The sequence below is a fragment of the Myotis daubentonii genome, unplaced genomic scaffold (genome assembly GCF_963259705.1).
Source record: "Myotis daubentonii unplaced genomic scaffold, mMyoDau2.1 SCAFFOLD_92, whole genome shotgun sequence".
Taxonomy (NCBI): Eukaryota; Metazoa; Chordata; class Mammalia; order Chiroptera; family Vespertilionidae; genus Myotis; species Myotis daubentonii.
The window spans coordinates 202,968-219,154 of NW_026775507.1; the positions used below are offsets into that span (position 1 = coordinate 202,968).

At 44.5% G+C, this 16,187-nt stretch overlaps 1 pseudogene; it reads right to left on the reverse strand.

Annotated features, from left to right (window-relative positions):
- Positions 1–1,225: 1,225 nt before the first annotated feature.
- Positions 1,226–15,491, reverse strand: LOC132225757 (programmed cell death protein 2-like; annotated as a pseudogene).
- Positions 15,492–16,187: the final 696 nt, after the last annotated feature.

Sequence of the window (16,187 nt, forward strand, 5' to 3'; positions counted from 1 at the left end):
ACAGAGCAGGGCAGATTGGGAGGTTGCGAATCCACCCTCAGTCAAACTCAGGGCAGGGCCGATTGGGGGGTTGGGGCACCACCCCCTGTCACACACAGAGCAGGGCCAATCAGGGGGTTGGGCCTCTGCCCCCTGTCACTCACCGAGCAGGGCCCAACGGGGGTTGGGGCTCCGCACCCTGTCACACACAGAGCCGCAGGGTGATCAGGGGGTTGCGGAGCTCCCCCCATCAGGCACAGAGCAGGGCTGATCAGGGGGTTGGGGCACCTTCCCCTGTCACGAACAGAGCAGGGCAGATAGGGAGGTTGTGGCCCTGCCCCCTGTCACACACAGAGCCCCAGGGCAATCAGGGGGTTTGGTCGCTGCCCCCTGTCAGGCTGATCCCGGTGCTGAGAGGCCTCTCAGCTCTGCTGATCCCAGTGCTGGGAGGCCTCGCAGCTCCGCTGATCCCGGTGCTGGGAGGCATATTACCCTTTTACTATATAGGATAGAGGCCTGGTGCACGGGTGGGGGCCGGCTGGTTTGCCCTGAAGGGTGTCCTGGATCAGGGTGGGGGTCCCCACTGGGGCGCCTGGCCAGCCTGGGTGAGGGGATGATGGCTGTTTGCAGCTGGTCACACACCCTTCAGGGTGGGGGTCCCCACTGGGGTGCCTGGCCAGTCTGGGTGAGAGGCTCAGGGCTGTTTTCAGGCTGGTGGGTGACTGAAGCTCCCAACTGCTCCTTTTTTTCTTTTTTCTTTTTTATTCTGGGCCATCTTTAGCTCTGGCTCCAGCTCTTAGGCCTCTGCTGCTGAAAGCAGGTATCTGGTTTGTTTGGGTTCTATAATCGAAACACTGTTTCAACTCCAGCTCTGAGATCCTGGCTGGCTGAAAGCAGGTTTCTGGGGTTTTGTTTAGCTTCTATATTTGTAACAATGTTTCAAACTGCAAGCTCAGAGGCCGGCAGCGGCAGGCGGGGAACGTTGGTTTCATCCATCACTGAAGCAAGCAAGCCTCATGTTCGCTTCAAGCTGCCTGGCTGCCAGCCGCCATCTTGGCTGGCAGTTAACTAGCATATCGCCCTGATTAGCCAATGGGAAGGGTAGCGGATGTATGGCTAATTACCATGTTTCTCTATTATTAGATAGGATGTCACCCCAATAAATTCAAAAAAAATTTAAGTCCTAAAAATGGAATCGCAAGGTCTAGGAGATTATGAGCATTTTGAAGGCTTTACTGCATTGTCTTTAAGGTGCATCTGTTACATCTTGCTTCCAGACGAATTCCTCTGTGTAGCCAGTGCAGGGTCTGCAGCTCTGAGCACAGAAGCGGCCAGGATGCCCAATCAACACGCCTGCACAGTCCAGGCCTTCCTTAGCTGGGCAACTGAGGCCTGACCTGGAATCCAAATATCCTCTTGGCACCACAGGGGCAACCTGGAATAACCTTTCCTTGAGGCATATTTTCACCAGAGACCCAGATGGGGGCACCCCCTCGGCCATGTCTGAGAATCTCTCCTGGTTCCTGGGCTATTTTAGTTTTAAACTTCTGGAAAATTGTATCTTCCCTGGATTCATTTTTCCATGGGATACAATTCTTTCTCAGCTACTTCACCCATGCTCCCTGTAATCTCCGATTCATCTCTGGTTTCTGAAATTTCAGGTGTAATCTCATCTTCTGTTTCTATGGCAATTTTAAATTCTGGAAAAAGGAAGCTGTGGTCTGCAACTGTATAGTTCAAATTATCTCACTGTCTGTAACCTGCTCGTGAGCAGATCTGCAGTCCACAGTCCGGTGCTACTTCCTGCAACCACACACCTTGTGACTGTCAGAGCATTTGGGGCCTTAACAGCAGCAAACCCTGCAGAGATGAGCCCAGACTTGAGCCGGAAGCGCACGGAACCTCCCATCTCCAGGGAAGGATGATCAGAAGGTGGCTCATATGAGTAGAAGTCATTTTTCCCAGGTGGCTGATTTCTAAAAACACGTGGGCCGCTCAACACTGAGGTCCTGCGTGGCCCCAGAAGAGGAGCAGGCTGTTAGGGAAGGGTTAAGCAGAGCAGGCAGGGGCTTGTACAGCTGCAGTAGGTCCAGCCACACCCAGCCACCAGCTCATTATGCTGGAACTTCTGGTCTCTCAGCAGCCTCACCTGCGCTACCCCCACGAATCCCAGTTCCACCGCTCCTGGGCACACTCCTAGATTTAATGATATTCTAGTTAGAACATCATGGATTAGTTTTGCCTTTTTTTATTTTTTTTATTGATTAAGTTATTACATATGTGTCCTTATCCCCATGTTACCCCACATCCCCCCACTCATGCCCTCACTCCCCTGGTGTCTGTGTCCATTGGTTATGCTTATATGCTTGCATATAAGTCCTTTGGTTGATCTCTCCCCTTTACCCCCACCCTCCCCTACCTTCCCTCTGAGGTTTGACAGTCTGATCGATGCTTCTCTGTCTCTGGATCTGTTTTTGCTCATCCGTTTATGTTGTTCATTATATTCCACAAGTGAGTGAGATCATGTGATATTTATCTCTCTCTGAGTGGCTTATTTCACTTAGCGTAATGCTCTCCAGGTCCATCCATGCTGTTGCAAATTGTAAGAGTTCCTTCTTTTTTACCGCAGTGTAGAATTAGCAATATGACCCACACAGTATGTCCCCTTCAGTGCTGGCTTTATCCATGGAACACGATGTCTGAGAGACACAGTATCTATGTGTGAGGCAGCAGATCGTGTTTGTCGCTGGGGACCATTTGTTCCACTTGGTGAACTTACTTACCACTGTCTACCTGTCTGTCTACCACTGATGGAAATGTGAGCTGTTTGCAGTTTGCAGGGACTGGAACGAATGAGGCTTCTCTGAACATTCCTGTACCTGCCTTTTGATGAACCCATGTGTATATCTCCTCAGAGGGAGTTACCAGTTCACAGGGTGGCCATATGTTCACTTTCACAGATAAAACATGGTTCTGAAATGGTTAGAGCAATTCGCACCCCCAGAGGGTACCGGTTGCTGCACACCTTGCTGACACATGGTGCTGCCGCCTTTAAACTGTAGCCATTCTCATGGGTGAGTGGCTGTATCTCCTCTGATGAGGACTGAAGTGCGAGTTTTCATCTGCACGTAGACTATTTGGTAGCCTCTCATTTGAGGTGTCTGTTCTATTTCTATTTTTAAACATTAACTGTTGGTCTTTTTCTTATTGGTGCTACACTCTGGATGTGGTATTTCCTTGTCTCTAGCTCATCTCTCCTCTCTCTGACACAGTTTGTGTCTTGCCTTTTCACACTCTTCAGGAACAGAAGTTCTTAATTTTAATAAAGTCCTATTTATCAATTGATTGATTAGCTTTTTGATGGTTAGTGCTTTTTGTGCCCCTTAAAGGAATTTTTTGTTTAATCCAAGTTTTCTTCTGGGAGACTCCTGGTCTGATCATTCACATTAGTCTTATAATCCACTTAAAATTCATGTTTGTATTAGGTGTAAGGTAGTTCATTTCTCCACATGGGCATTCAATTACCTGGCACTACATAGAAAAAGACAATTCTTTCTCCATCTAATTGCAATGGTGCCCTTTGGAAAATTAGGTGACCATATACGTGGGTCTGTCTGGGCTCTCTGTCATGTCCCATTGATGAATTCTGTCCTTAAAGCAGTATAATATGGTTTTATTACTGTTATCTTACACATAAGCATTATTTTCCTAAATTATTTTACTTTTTCTAGGTCCTTAGACAACATTCAGGAAGTAAATTCGCAGCAAAAATAAAGAAACCTGTTGGGTGTTTGAGTTTGATTGCAATGAATCACTACCTCAATTGGAGAGAATGATTATATCTTAAGACTATTGAGACATCCAAGCCAGGAGCACGGAAGAGGTCTGTCTAAATTTATTTCGATAATCTTTATTTCAGCAATGTTTGGAAGTTGTCAGTGTGACCATCTTGCACACTCTTATCACATTCACTCCTGGTATTTGGTCTTCCTGACTCTTTCTTATCAAATTGGATCTAGTCCACCTCCACTTCCTTCCTGGATACAGCTGCTGATGTTGATGTCAATAAACAGAGAGCATCTGCTCTGGCAGGGCCCTGTGATGGTCGCAGAGTGCATAACTGCCAACAAGGCAATCATGGTTTAGTCTAGGGCAGGGGACAGACATTAAAGGGATAAGTAGATACTCTGGTTTCTCTTCAGGTCGCATAAATATTTCACCTTTTAAAGGGATAAGTAGCTTTTTATACTTTATTTTTCAATCACCATTTATCCCCTATATGCTCTCTTCCACCTCCACCCACCACCCCCTCCAGACCCTCACAATCACCAAACTGTTGTCCATGTCCATGAGTTTTCTCTCTTTTTTTCTCTTTTGCTCAATCCCTCCACCACTCCCAATACTCCTCGCCACCACCAGAGCTGTCTGCCTGCTCTCTGTGAGTCTGTCTCTGTTTTGCTTGGTAGTTCAGTTTGTTCATTAAATTCCACATATGAGTGCAATCATATGGTGCTTATCTTTCTCTGACTGGCTTATTTCACTTAGCATAGTGCTCTCCAGATCCATCCATGCTGTCACAAAGGGTAAAATTTTCCTTCCTTTTTACAGCAAAGTAATATTCCATTGTGTTTTTTATCCACTCATCTACTAATGGACACTTGGGCTGCTTCCAAATCTTGGGTATTGTAAATAATGCTGCAATGAACATTGGGGTACATATATTTTTTTTTAATTATTCTTTTGGGTTTCTTTAGATAAAGTCCCAGAAGTGGGATCGCTGGGTCATAAGGCAATCCCATTTTTAATTTTTTATGGTAACTCTATACTAATTTCCACAATGGCTGCACCAGTGTGTATTCCCACCACCAACAGTGTGTGACGATTCCCTTTTCTCCACATCCTTGTCAACACTTGTTGGTTGTTGATTTACTGATGATAGCCATTATCACAGGTGTGAGGTGATATCTCATTGTTTTTATTGAATTTATTGGAGTGACATTGGTCAACATGAACATATAGTTTCAGTTGTGGGTGTGTGTCCACCACCCAAAATCAAGTCTTCTCCTGTCACCGTATATTAGGACCCCATTCTCCCCACTCCTTTCCCTCTGGCAACCACAACACTGCTGTTTGTGTTCACGAGTTTGAGTTTTATAACCCACATCTGAGTGAAATCATATGGTTCTTAGCTTTTTCATTTAGCATATTGTTCTCAAGGTCCATCCATGTTGTTGCAAATGGCGCTATTTCATCCTTTCTTATGGCTGAGTAGTATTCCATTGTGTATATGGGCCACATCTTCTTTATCCAGTCTACTATTGCATGACACTTTGGTTGTTTCCATGTATTGGCCACTGTGAATAATGCTGCAGTTAACATAGTGGTGCATACATCTTTGCGAATACGTGATTTTGAGATTTTCAGGTATATACCCAAGAAAGGAATTGCTGGATTCTATGGTAGCTGTCGTCTCATATTTTTGAGAAATCACCAGACTGCTTCCATAGTGACTGTACCAGTCTACAATCTCACCAGCAGTGGATAAGGGTTCCCTTTTTTCCACAACCTCTCCAATACTTGTCATTGCTTGTCTTGTTGATAATAGCCACTCTAATAGGTGTGAGGTGGTATCTCATTGTAGTTTTGATTTGCATTTCCCTAATTGCCAGTGAGATTGAACATCTTTTCATATATTTACTGGCTGTTCATATGTCTTCTTGGAGAAATATATTTTCAGGTCCTCTGCCCACTTTTTCATTGGGTTGTTTGTTTGGTGTTCAGTTTTATGAGTTCTTTATATAATTTGGAAATTAAACCTACCATTTGCAAATAGTATCTCCCATCTGATTGGCTGCTTCTTTGGTTTGGTTTTAGTTTCTTTTGCTGTGAAGAAGCTTCTTTTTTTATTGCTTAAAGTATTACAAAGGGTATTACATATGTGTCCATTTCCCACCCACCCCACCCCCGCCCTAGACAGTCCCCTAGCCTCCCCTATCCCCCAGTGTCCTATGTCCATTGGTAATGCTTATATGCATGCATACAAGTCCTTTGGTTGATCTCTTACCCCCTACCTTCTGCCCCCCAACCCTCCCTGGCCTTCCAGCTGCAGTTTGACAATCTGTTTGAGGCAGCTCTGCCTCTGTATCTATTACTGTTCAAAAGTTTATAATGGTCTCTATTATCCATGAATGAGTGAGATCATGTGGTATTTTTCCTTCATTGACTGGCTTATTTCACTTAGCATAATGCTCTCCAGTTCCATCCATGCTGTTGCAAATGGTAAGAGTTCCTTCCTTTTTAGAGCAGCATAGTATTCCATCGTGTAGATGTACCACAGTTTTCTAATCCATTCATCTACTGATGGGCACTTAGGCTGTTTCCAGATCTTAGCTATGGTGAATTGTGCTGCTATGAATATAGGGGTGCATATATCCTTTCTGATTGGTGTTTTGAAGAAGCTTCTTATTTGACATAGTCACATTCATTTATTTTTGCCTCTACTTCCCTTGCCTTGGGGGTCAAGTTCATAAAATGTTCTCTTTGACCAAGGTCTATAAGTTTGCTCCTTATATTTTCTTCTGTAGGGAGTGGCTATAGGGTCAAGCCTCGGACTGACCTGTGGCAGAACCACATAAAAGTCCCAGCCTGGAGGGCAGAGCCCTCTTAGCACAATTAAGCTTGACCTTATAGTCTTCCCTTTTCCTAGGTAGCTAATGGGCTGTGGGCGGTGCAGCAAGTGCTGCCAAAACAAGACTTGAGTAACGACATAGATTTGAAAGTCACAAGAACATTGTAAACATGTTGACCACTCCCCTTGTTTTGCTTTGTGTGATCTGACTATAAAATAAAGCTTCGCTTACAGGTTAGGTCACTGTTTCCTCATCCAGGCAGTGATCCACCTGGTCCCAGCTGTATTCTCTTGTCTGTCTTCTTTAATCCTTCACCGCCCCTCCTCAGGTTCACCCCTGGCCATGCTGGATGCAGTTCATTCTTCTATGTAACTTACTGTTTTGGGTCTTATATTTAGGACTTTGATCCATTTTGAATTAATTTTTGTACAAAGAGACAAACTGTAATCCAGTTTCATTCTTTTGCATCTGGCTTTCTAGTTTTCTCAGCACCATTCATTGAAGAGACTATCTTTACTCCATTGTGTGTTTCTGGTTCCTTTGTCAAAAGTTATCTGTCCATATACATGTGGTTTTATAGCTGGGACCTCTAGTCTGTTCCATTGATTTGTGTGTCTGTTTCTCTGCCAATACAATGCTATTTTGATTATCATAGTTCTGTAGTATAATTTGAAGTCAGGTAGTATGATACCTCCAGCTTTGTTCTTTTTTTTCTCAAGATTGCTTTCGCTATTCAAGGTCTTTTGTGGTTCCATACAAATCTGATGATGTATCATTCAATTTCTTTAAAAAATGATATTGGAATTTTGATGGGGTTGCATTAAACCTGTATATTGCTTTGGGTAACATGGCCATTTTAGCAATGTTGATTCTTCCAATCCATGAGCATGGGTTACTTTTCCATTTTGTTGTGTCTTTTTCAATATCTTTTATCATTTTTTAGTGTTTATTTATGGATTAAGCAGTACATTAGACATGTCCTGTATATAAGAAAGATTAACACAGGGAATCCAGGAGGTCTGGAACAGATTAATTCAATTTACATTATTTCTAATGGGAAAAAATATGATTCCATTTTCAAACAGCCCTCTAGAACAAATACATATAAGGAATGAGTACCCAGAATATATTTAAGACCTATTAAAACTCAATAATACCAAAACAATCCAAACTAATCCAGATTACTTGATTGAGTAGTTATATGTCCCAACATGGGAAGGATTGTTACTTTGCTGAGCTTGAAGAGGACATTGAGCTCTGGGAAGTTAAGTCATTGGACAAAATCCCACAGCGTGTAAGTGGTGGAGTCAGACCCCTAATGTTATGGGACAAAATTATGAGCATATTATTTAAAACTATGAAGGGGCTACAGCTGGAAACTGGTAAAGGCATTGGACTCAGGCTTGCAAGTGAGATGGAGGTCAAAGAGGTGACATAAACTTGTTTTTCATTTAAACACACACACACACACACACACACACACACACATTCTGGAACTTTTACCTTATATATGCATGTCTTTGAAAACTTTAAAATAATCCAAATTGGGACAGTAACCAGGAAAGTCACCACCCAGCATGATCAGCAGGATGACAGAGGTGAGCAGGAATGCTGTGGGCAGATAGAGTGGGTCCTCATTCTCTATCATGGATGGAGGAGGGGACAGGATGCAGGATGGGAGGTGGGAGGATGAGCTGCCTGAGCTGAACCCTGATGAAGTAACTTTTTCAGGTGAAGGGCGGAGGGCTGCAAGCAGAGACACGCAGAAGCCAGGCTTGGAAGCCTGTTGGGGAATTGCAGGAGAGGCTGTTGGGTGGGGGATGGAGGTCAGCGCTGCTGCCCAAGGAGCTGCAGAGAGGGGAGGAGGGCAGGTCATGAGTCCTTGCTGGGCACACTAGGGAGCTGGGGTTTCATCCCAGAGGCAGTGGGGAGCCCCCAGTGGTTTTGAACCATTAAAATCCAAAGCAGGGAGTCAACCAAGATGGCGGCATAGGTAAACACCAGAGATTGCTGCTTAGCACAACCACTTCAAGAATACAACTAAAAGATGGAACGGACATCATCCAGAACCACAGGAAGGCTGGCTGAGTGGAAATTCTACAACTAGAAGGAAAGAGAAAAACATACCGAGACTCAGAGGAGGTGCAGTGCAGAAGTAAAGTACAGAGGTACAGAGGCCCACGTGGAGAGGGCTGGCGGCTGAGGACACGGTTGTCTTTTACAATCGGTAGGGAGTCTTAAGCTCTGAGCCCCAGTTCCAGGTGAGTCTCTGGGGACCCAGACTTATACAGGAGAAACTGGACTGTCTGGCATCAGTCAGAACTCGAGGGCAGCTTTCTTTCAGAGGTGCTTGCAGCGATTGCTGGGACACTGAGAAGCGGGGCCTCTGAGGGCAGCCATAGCTGCTTGCTCCTCCCTGTTGATCCCCTGGGACCCCTGCCCCACTGTGCGCCTGCTTTTGCATATGAAAGGCCTGGCCCTTTGCAATCTGAAAACTACCTAACAAATTGCAGCTGGCCCAAGGCCCCAAGGCAACTCGCATTGCTTCACAGCTGAGCTCCTGCTGGGTAGCCTCAGGCAGAGGCTAGATTAGCACCTCCTTAGAGATCCAGGAGCCAGTGTGCCCGGTGGTCAGAGTGGGACCATCCAGACTGCAGCTCCTCAGATCCATAAAGGACACACTCAGGGGGAAGACTCAGTGAGCACCAAAGCCCCACTGAAGGAAGTCTTGTCCCAGAGGAGTGTCTCCAGCACAGAAGTTCTACCACTGCAGACATAGCTGATTCTCACAGCCAATTGGCTTGGAGGTCAATTCCTCCCAGTGATACCTACAACAATCAAGGCTTAACTACAACAAGACTGTCCACAAAGCCCACAAGGGGGTGCACCAAAGTGTCCACCTCAGGTAATTGGGGAGGCTGAGCTACTGGGCCCTATAGGACACCTAACACAGAAAGGCACTCTATCAACACAGGGAAGCATAAAAAATGCGGAGACAAAGAAACAGGACACAAATGACAGAAATGGAGGAAAGCAAACTACTGGATATAGAGTTCAAAACCACACTTTTAAGGTTTTTCAAGAATTTTCTAGAAACCGTCGATAAATTTAGTGAGACCCTCAAGAAATCTGGTGAGACCCTCAAGGTTACGAAAAAGGACCAACTAGAAATTAAGCATACACTGACTGAAATAAAGAACATTATACAGACTCCCAACTGCAGACTAGAGGATCACAAGAATCAAGTCAAATATTTGAAATACGAAGAAGCAGAAAACACCCAACCGGAAAAGCAAAATGAAAAAAGAATCCAAAAATACGAAGATAGTGTAAGGAGCCTCTGGGACAGCTTCAAGTGTACCAACATCCGAATTATAGAGGTGCCAGAAGAAGAGAGAGAGCAAGATATTGAATACCTATTTGAAGAAATAATGACAGAAAACTTCCCCTACCTGGTGAAAGAAATAGACCTACAATTCCAGGAAGCGCAGAGAACCCCAAACAAAAGGAATCCAAAGAGGACCACATCAAAACACATCATAATTAAAATGCCAAGAACAAAAGACAAAGAGAGAATCTTAAAAGCAGCAAGAGAACAAAAGTCAGTTACCTACAAGGGAGTACCCATATGACTGTCAGCTGATTTCTCAACAGAAACTATGCAGGCCGGAAGGGAGTGGCAAGAAATATTCAAAGTGATGAATACCAAGAACCTACAACCAAGACTACTTTATCCAGCAAAGCTATCATTCAGAATTGGAGGTCAGATAAAGAGCTTCACAGATAAGGAAAAGCTAAAGGAGTTCATCACCACCAAACCAGCATTATATGAAATGCTGAAAGGTATCCTTTAAGAAGAGGAAGAAGAAGAAAAAGGTAAAGATACAAATTATGAACAACAAATACACATCTATCAACAAGTGAATCTAAAAATCAAGTGAATTAATAATCTGATGAACAGAATAAACTGGTGATTATAATAGAATCAGGGGCATAGAAAGGGAGTGGACTGACTATTCTTGGGGGAAAGGGGTGAGGGGGATGCGGAAAGAGACTGGACAAAAATCGTGCACCTATGGATGAAGACAATGGGGGGGTGAGGGCAGAGGGGTGGGTGGGAACCAGGTGGAGGGGAGCTATGGGGGGAAAAAAGAGGAACAACTGTAATAATCTGAACAATAAAAATTTAAATTAAAAAAAAATCCAAAGCAGGTCATGTTGCTGAGGCACTGAAGTGTCCGCCCTCACACTCGGGACTGTCAGTCATCACTGCAGCAAGGCAGTGATTCCCTGGATCACCCATCCACTCCCTATTACTATCTCAATCGTTCACTTCTCTGTTACAATATTGATTGTTGGTGTTGGTGAGAGATTCCATGGGTTTCTTGCATTTCTGCTCGTCTTGCGGTGAAGCACTGACTGTTTTCTCCTCCACCTTCTGTCCAAGGAAGTTTGCACAGTGAACAGCCGTGGCAGGTGGAGAGTGTGTCCCTCCAGAGCACCGGGTAGATGTGTTTAGCATCCTGTGTAACAGTGACAAGGTCTTCCTCCAGGACAAGGCCAGGCAGGCTGCTGCCCGATGTGAAACATTCAGACCTCCTAACTTTGTGGATGGTCTCCTGTAATGCAACCCACTGTGTGTGCTGGCATCCCCTGGGCCTCTTCCCTCTGTGGGAATTGAGGATCTAGGACAGGTGAAAATTTGGATACTCAGGTTACTCTCTGTTGCCCTGATAGGAAACTGTCCTTTGTCTCTGACCCAGAAGACTGTGTCTTCTGAGAGAAATCATAAAACTATGGCAGCGTACAGTTAATATCTCAGTCCCTTCCCAGTTCCTGAGGGCTCATTTAAGTATATTTTTATGCATTGCCTTTATTTATTGCCTTTATTTATTCATTGTTTCCAAAAGGACTCTTGTAGGCACCATATGGCTATTTCTTGTCACAGTTGAAAAACAAGCTTACATATAAGTGATTTTGCTTTATTTACAAAATTATATTGAGTACTTTTTATTAAGAGATAATTTATGCACCATAATTTTTACCACTTTATTTTATTTTAGAGAGAGTGGAAGGGAGGGGGGAAAGGAAGAGAGAGAGGAAAGAGAGAGAGAGAGAGAGAGAGAGAGAGAGAGAGAGAGAGAGAGAGAAACTTTGATGTGAGTGACCTGGTCCAGGGATTAAACCTGCATTGACCTTGAGCAGGAATTGAATCCATGACCCTTTGGCCAGAGCATGTTTACCACTTTAAAGTATATGATTCAATGATATTTTTGCTTTCTATATTTAAAATTTCTAAAGGACATAATGAGACTCCTCAGGAACATGATCTTGGTGGAGACAATTCCCACCTTGTGATGGGACGAGGGCCAGGTGACCCCCACACAGAGCGTTTCATAACAGGAAAAGAACCACACAGTTGGGAAATCTGAATCTTCCTTCATTTTAATCGTATTGACTCAATCACTGAGAAACTGTTTGAAGTCTCCTTTGAAGGCATCTAGACTAGACTGCCGCTAGGACTTCCCGCAATGATGGACATGATCTTTATCTGCACTGTGTAATGTGGTAGCCACTAGACACACGTGGCTACTGTGGACAAAAAATTGGTGCTGTAATAAATCACAAATTCCTAACTGGGCAGGTCATGGTGGGTAGTCGCACCCCAGGCCTGTAACTTCTTTAGCCCTGTCTATTGTTCTTGTGCATCTGGTTAACACACTTTTGAGATGCCAGAAGTAATATTACTTGAAGGCACAACCGCCCTTAAGTAAGCACATACTCTTCTTATTTTTTTTTTAAATCTTTATTGTTGAGAGTATTACAGATGTCCCTCTTTTTTCCCCCACAATGTCCCCTCCACCTGGTTCCCACCCTGCCCCAGGCCTTCACCACCCCACTGTCCATGTCAATAGGTAATGCATATATGCACACAAGACTCTTGGTTAATCTCTTTCTATCCCCCCTCCGCCCTTCCCCCTGAGATTCATCAATCTGTTCCATGCTCCCACACCTCTGATTCTATTTTATTCACCATTTATTTAGTTCATTCGATTTTTTTTGTTGATTTATTTTGATTTTTAGGTTCAATTGTTGATAGATATGTATTTATTGCCATTTTATTGTTTATATTTTTATCTTTTTTTTCTTCTTCTCTTCCTCTTCTTAAAGAATACCCTTCAACATTTCATACAATACTGGTTAGGTGGTGATGAACTTCTTTAGCTTTTTCTTATCTATGAAGCTCTTTATCTGACCTTCAATTCTAAATGATAGCTTTTCTGGGTAGAGTACTATTGGTTGTAGGTTCTTGCTATTCATCACTTTGAATATTTCTTGCCACTTCCTTCTGGCCTGCAAGTTTCTGTTAAGAAATCAGCTGACAATCATATGGGTGCTCCCGTGTAGGTGATTAACTGCTTTTCTCTTGCTGCTTTTAAGATTCTCTCTTTGTCTGTAATCCTTGGCATTTTAATTATGATGTGTCTTGGTGGGGGCCTCTTTAGGTTCCCCTTGTTTGGGACTCTCTGTGCTTCCTGGACTTGTAGGTTTATTTCTTTCATCAGATAGGGAAATTCTTCTGTAATTATTTCTTCAAATAGATTTTCAATATCTTGCTCTCTCTCATCTGCTTCTGGCACCCTCGTAATGCAAAAGTTGGTATGCTTGAAGTTGTCCCAGAGGCTCCTTACACTATCTTTATGTTTCTGGATTCTTTTTTCTTTTTGCTCTTCTGATTGGATGTTTATTGCTTCCTCATATTCCAAATCGTTGATTTAATTCTCAGAATCCTCTACTCTACTGTTGAATCCTTATAAATTATTCTTTATTTCAGTTAGTGTATGCTTAATTTCTGACTGGACCTTTTTAATGTCTTTGACATTCTCACTAAGATCTTAGAAAGTCTCACTAAGTCCCTTGAAACTCTCATGAAGATCCTTGTCTAACCTTATATCCGTGGTTTTCAACTCTGTATCCAGTAGTTTGCTTGCTTCCATTTCTTTCATTTGTGACATTTTCTTTGTCTCCACATGTTGGCTGCTTCCTTGTGTTTGTTTCTATGTATTAGGTAGAGCTACTATGTCTCCTGGAATTGTAGAGTGGTTTTGTGTAATGTGTCCTGTAGGGCCCAGTGGCTCAGCTTCCCCAGTCACTTGAGCTGGACACTCTAGGTGTGCCTCTGTGTGGGTTGTGTGCACAGTCTTTTTGTAGTTGAGCATTGATTACTGTTGGTGTCACTAGGAGAATTGACCTTCAGGCCAATTGGCTGTGAGTACTGGCTGCAACTATAATGGGAGAGCTGCTATACAGGAAATACCCCTATAAAGCAGGACTTGCTTCAGTGGGGCTTTGGCACTCACTGAGTCTGCCTCTTAAATGTGTTACTTGTGGATGTGTAGAGTTGTAATCTGGTATGGTCTGAAGTCCTAGGGCCTTCAGGGAGGTGCAAAGTCAGCCACTGCCTAGGGCCACCCAGCAGGAGCTGCAGAGAGATCTGCAGATGGCTGCTACTTGTATTGGGCTTAGAAGTGCCCAGGTGAGGCCCAACTGTGAAACAAGGCAGGCTGGTGTTAATGCCAGGTCTTGAGTCTTTTATTGATAGGTTTGGGCACACTGTTACCAGCTGCAGCTTGTTTGAGAGAGTTTAGCACAGCCTGAAGCCTGAGCCAGGACAGGTCATTCATATGGAAAAGCTGCTGCAAACAACTTGGATGGGGCTGCAAATTGAGTGGGACTAGATCTCAGGTAATCCACAGGTGGAGCAAACAATGTGATCCAGGCTGGTAGAGACTCATATATGGCTGCCATTCAGCCCTGCACTAGAGGAGGTTCTAGTACAGGAACAATGACCCCTGTGACCACCCTCATCTGGGAGAAAGCTGCCCCCGAGTTCCTGCCCCAATGCTAGGCGATCAAGTTCCTCCACATATGTGTCTGGGTCCCCTAAAGCCATCTGGCACTGGAGCTCAGGGGGATCGAGTTTGAGTAACTTTGTGCACTGGCCCTTTAAAAGAGAGAGATTCCATAGGTTCTGTTTCTCTGGAGAACTCAAGCTGATAGAGTGCCCACAGCATGTTGGTGGTCTATAGGTATCTTTTCATGTCTGTCACTTTTAGTCCAAGCTGACAGTGCCCTGTTCGTAGAATCCTCTTAAAACTGTGACTATTCCATAAATTTGATAGGTGGGGCTCACCCATTAAACAAAGCCCACACTGCACTTTTCTTTGATATGTGCATTTATACCTGGAGCCCCCTTGTGATATAATTACCTTCAGATTCTTAGATGCCCTTTAGTTTACTTGGTGGGAACTGGGAGACTGACCTTGAGATAGAGAGGGCATACTGTTTTGCTAAAATGCTCTGTGTGGTGGCATCGCCCTAGGTATTTCTGAGGTCTTAAAGAGAACCTAACAGCCTCACCCTGGGTCTGACCTTAGCCAAGAATCTGTTTTTTTAATTTGAGAATCTTGCCATTTGGAGAGGCAGGAACCAAGAAACAGTTTTTGTGTGTGGACTCAGCAAGTTCTGGTAATTCTATACATATCCCCTAAAATTTGCTGGAAAACTGTACATTTTCTCTTTTTTACATCTTATATCCCTACTAGAGGCCCAGTGCATGGATTCGTCCACTGGTGGGATCTCTCAGCTTGGCCTGCAGGGATCGGGCCAAAACTGGCAGTTCAACGTCCCTGAGGGATGTAGTAGTGCTCGCAGCAGCAGGCAGCCAAGGAGGAGCCTGAGCCCCAGCCAAGCCCCATGCTGCTCCCGCTTATCCCACTCCCGCTCCTGATTATCCCACTCCTGTTCATCCTGACCCTGCTGCGCCTGCTGCCACTGCTTAGTAGGCTTGTTGCCACTCTGCTGTGGTCTCTGCACACCCATCCTAGGGCGATACCAATACGCCCATGACTGAGAAGCAGCTGCAGGCTCACGCCCAGTCAGTCCCAATGTCCTGGTCTGGATGGGGGAGGGGCACACAGGGGTAGTGTCTGCAGGAGAGGCTCGCACCACTGCAGCTGGGCTCGCCAGCCATGAGCTGGGCGTCTGGCCCAGTCAGTCAGCTGAGGAGCGTTCCCGCTGTGGGAGCACACTGACCACCAGGGGGCAGCTCCTGCGTTGAGCATCTGCCCCCTGGTGGTCAGTGCACATCATAGCGACCAGTCAGTAGAACAGTCGCTTAGGGTTTTACATATGTAGATTCTGACCATATGTGACTAAAAGAAACCACTGAGTACATTCAGTATTCTGTCTAGAAATATTCTTTTTGGTGTTGTTTTTAATCATCGCCAAGGATATTTTTTCCATTGAATTTTAGAGAGAGTAGAAAGGAAGGGGAGGTACAGAAAGAGAGAGAGAAACATTGATGTGAAAGACACATTGACTGCTTGCCTCCCACACATGACCCAACTGGCTCCAGGGATGGGGCCTGCAACAAAGGTAGGTGCCCCTGACTGGAATCAAACCCTCGACCCTTTTCTGAGGGGCGATGCTCTATCCACTGAGCCAAACCAGCTAAGGCTAGAAATATTCTTAAATCTAGCAGCTTACTCAGTATATTTACTGTTTTAAATATCACCT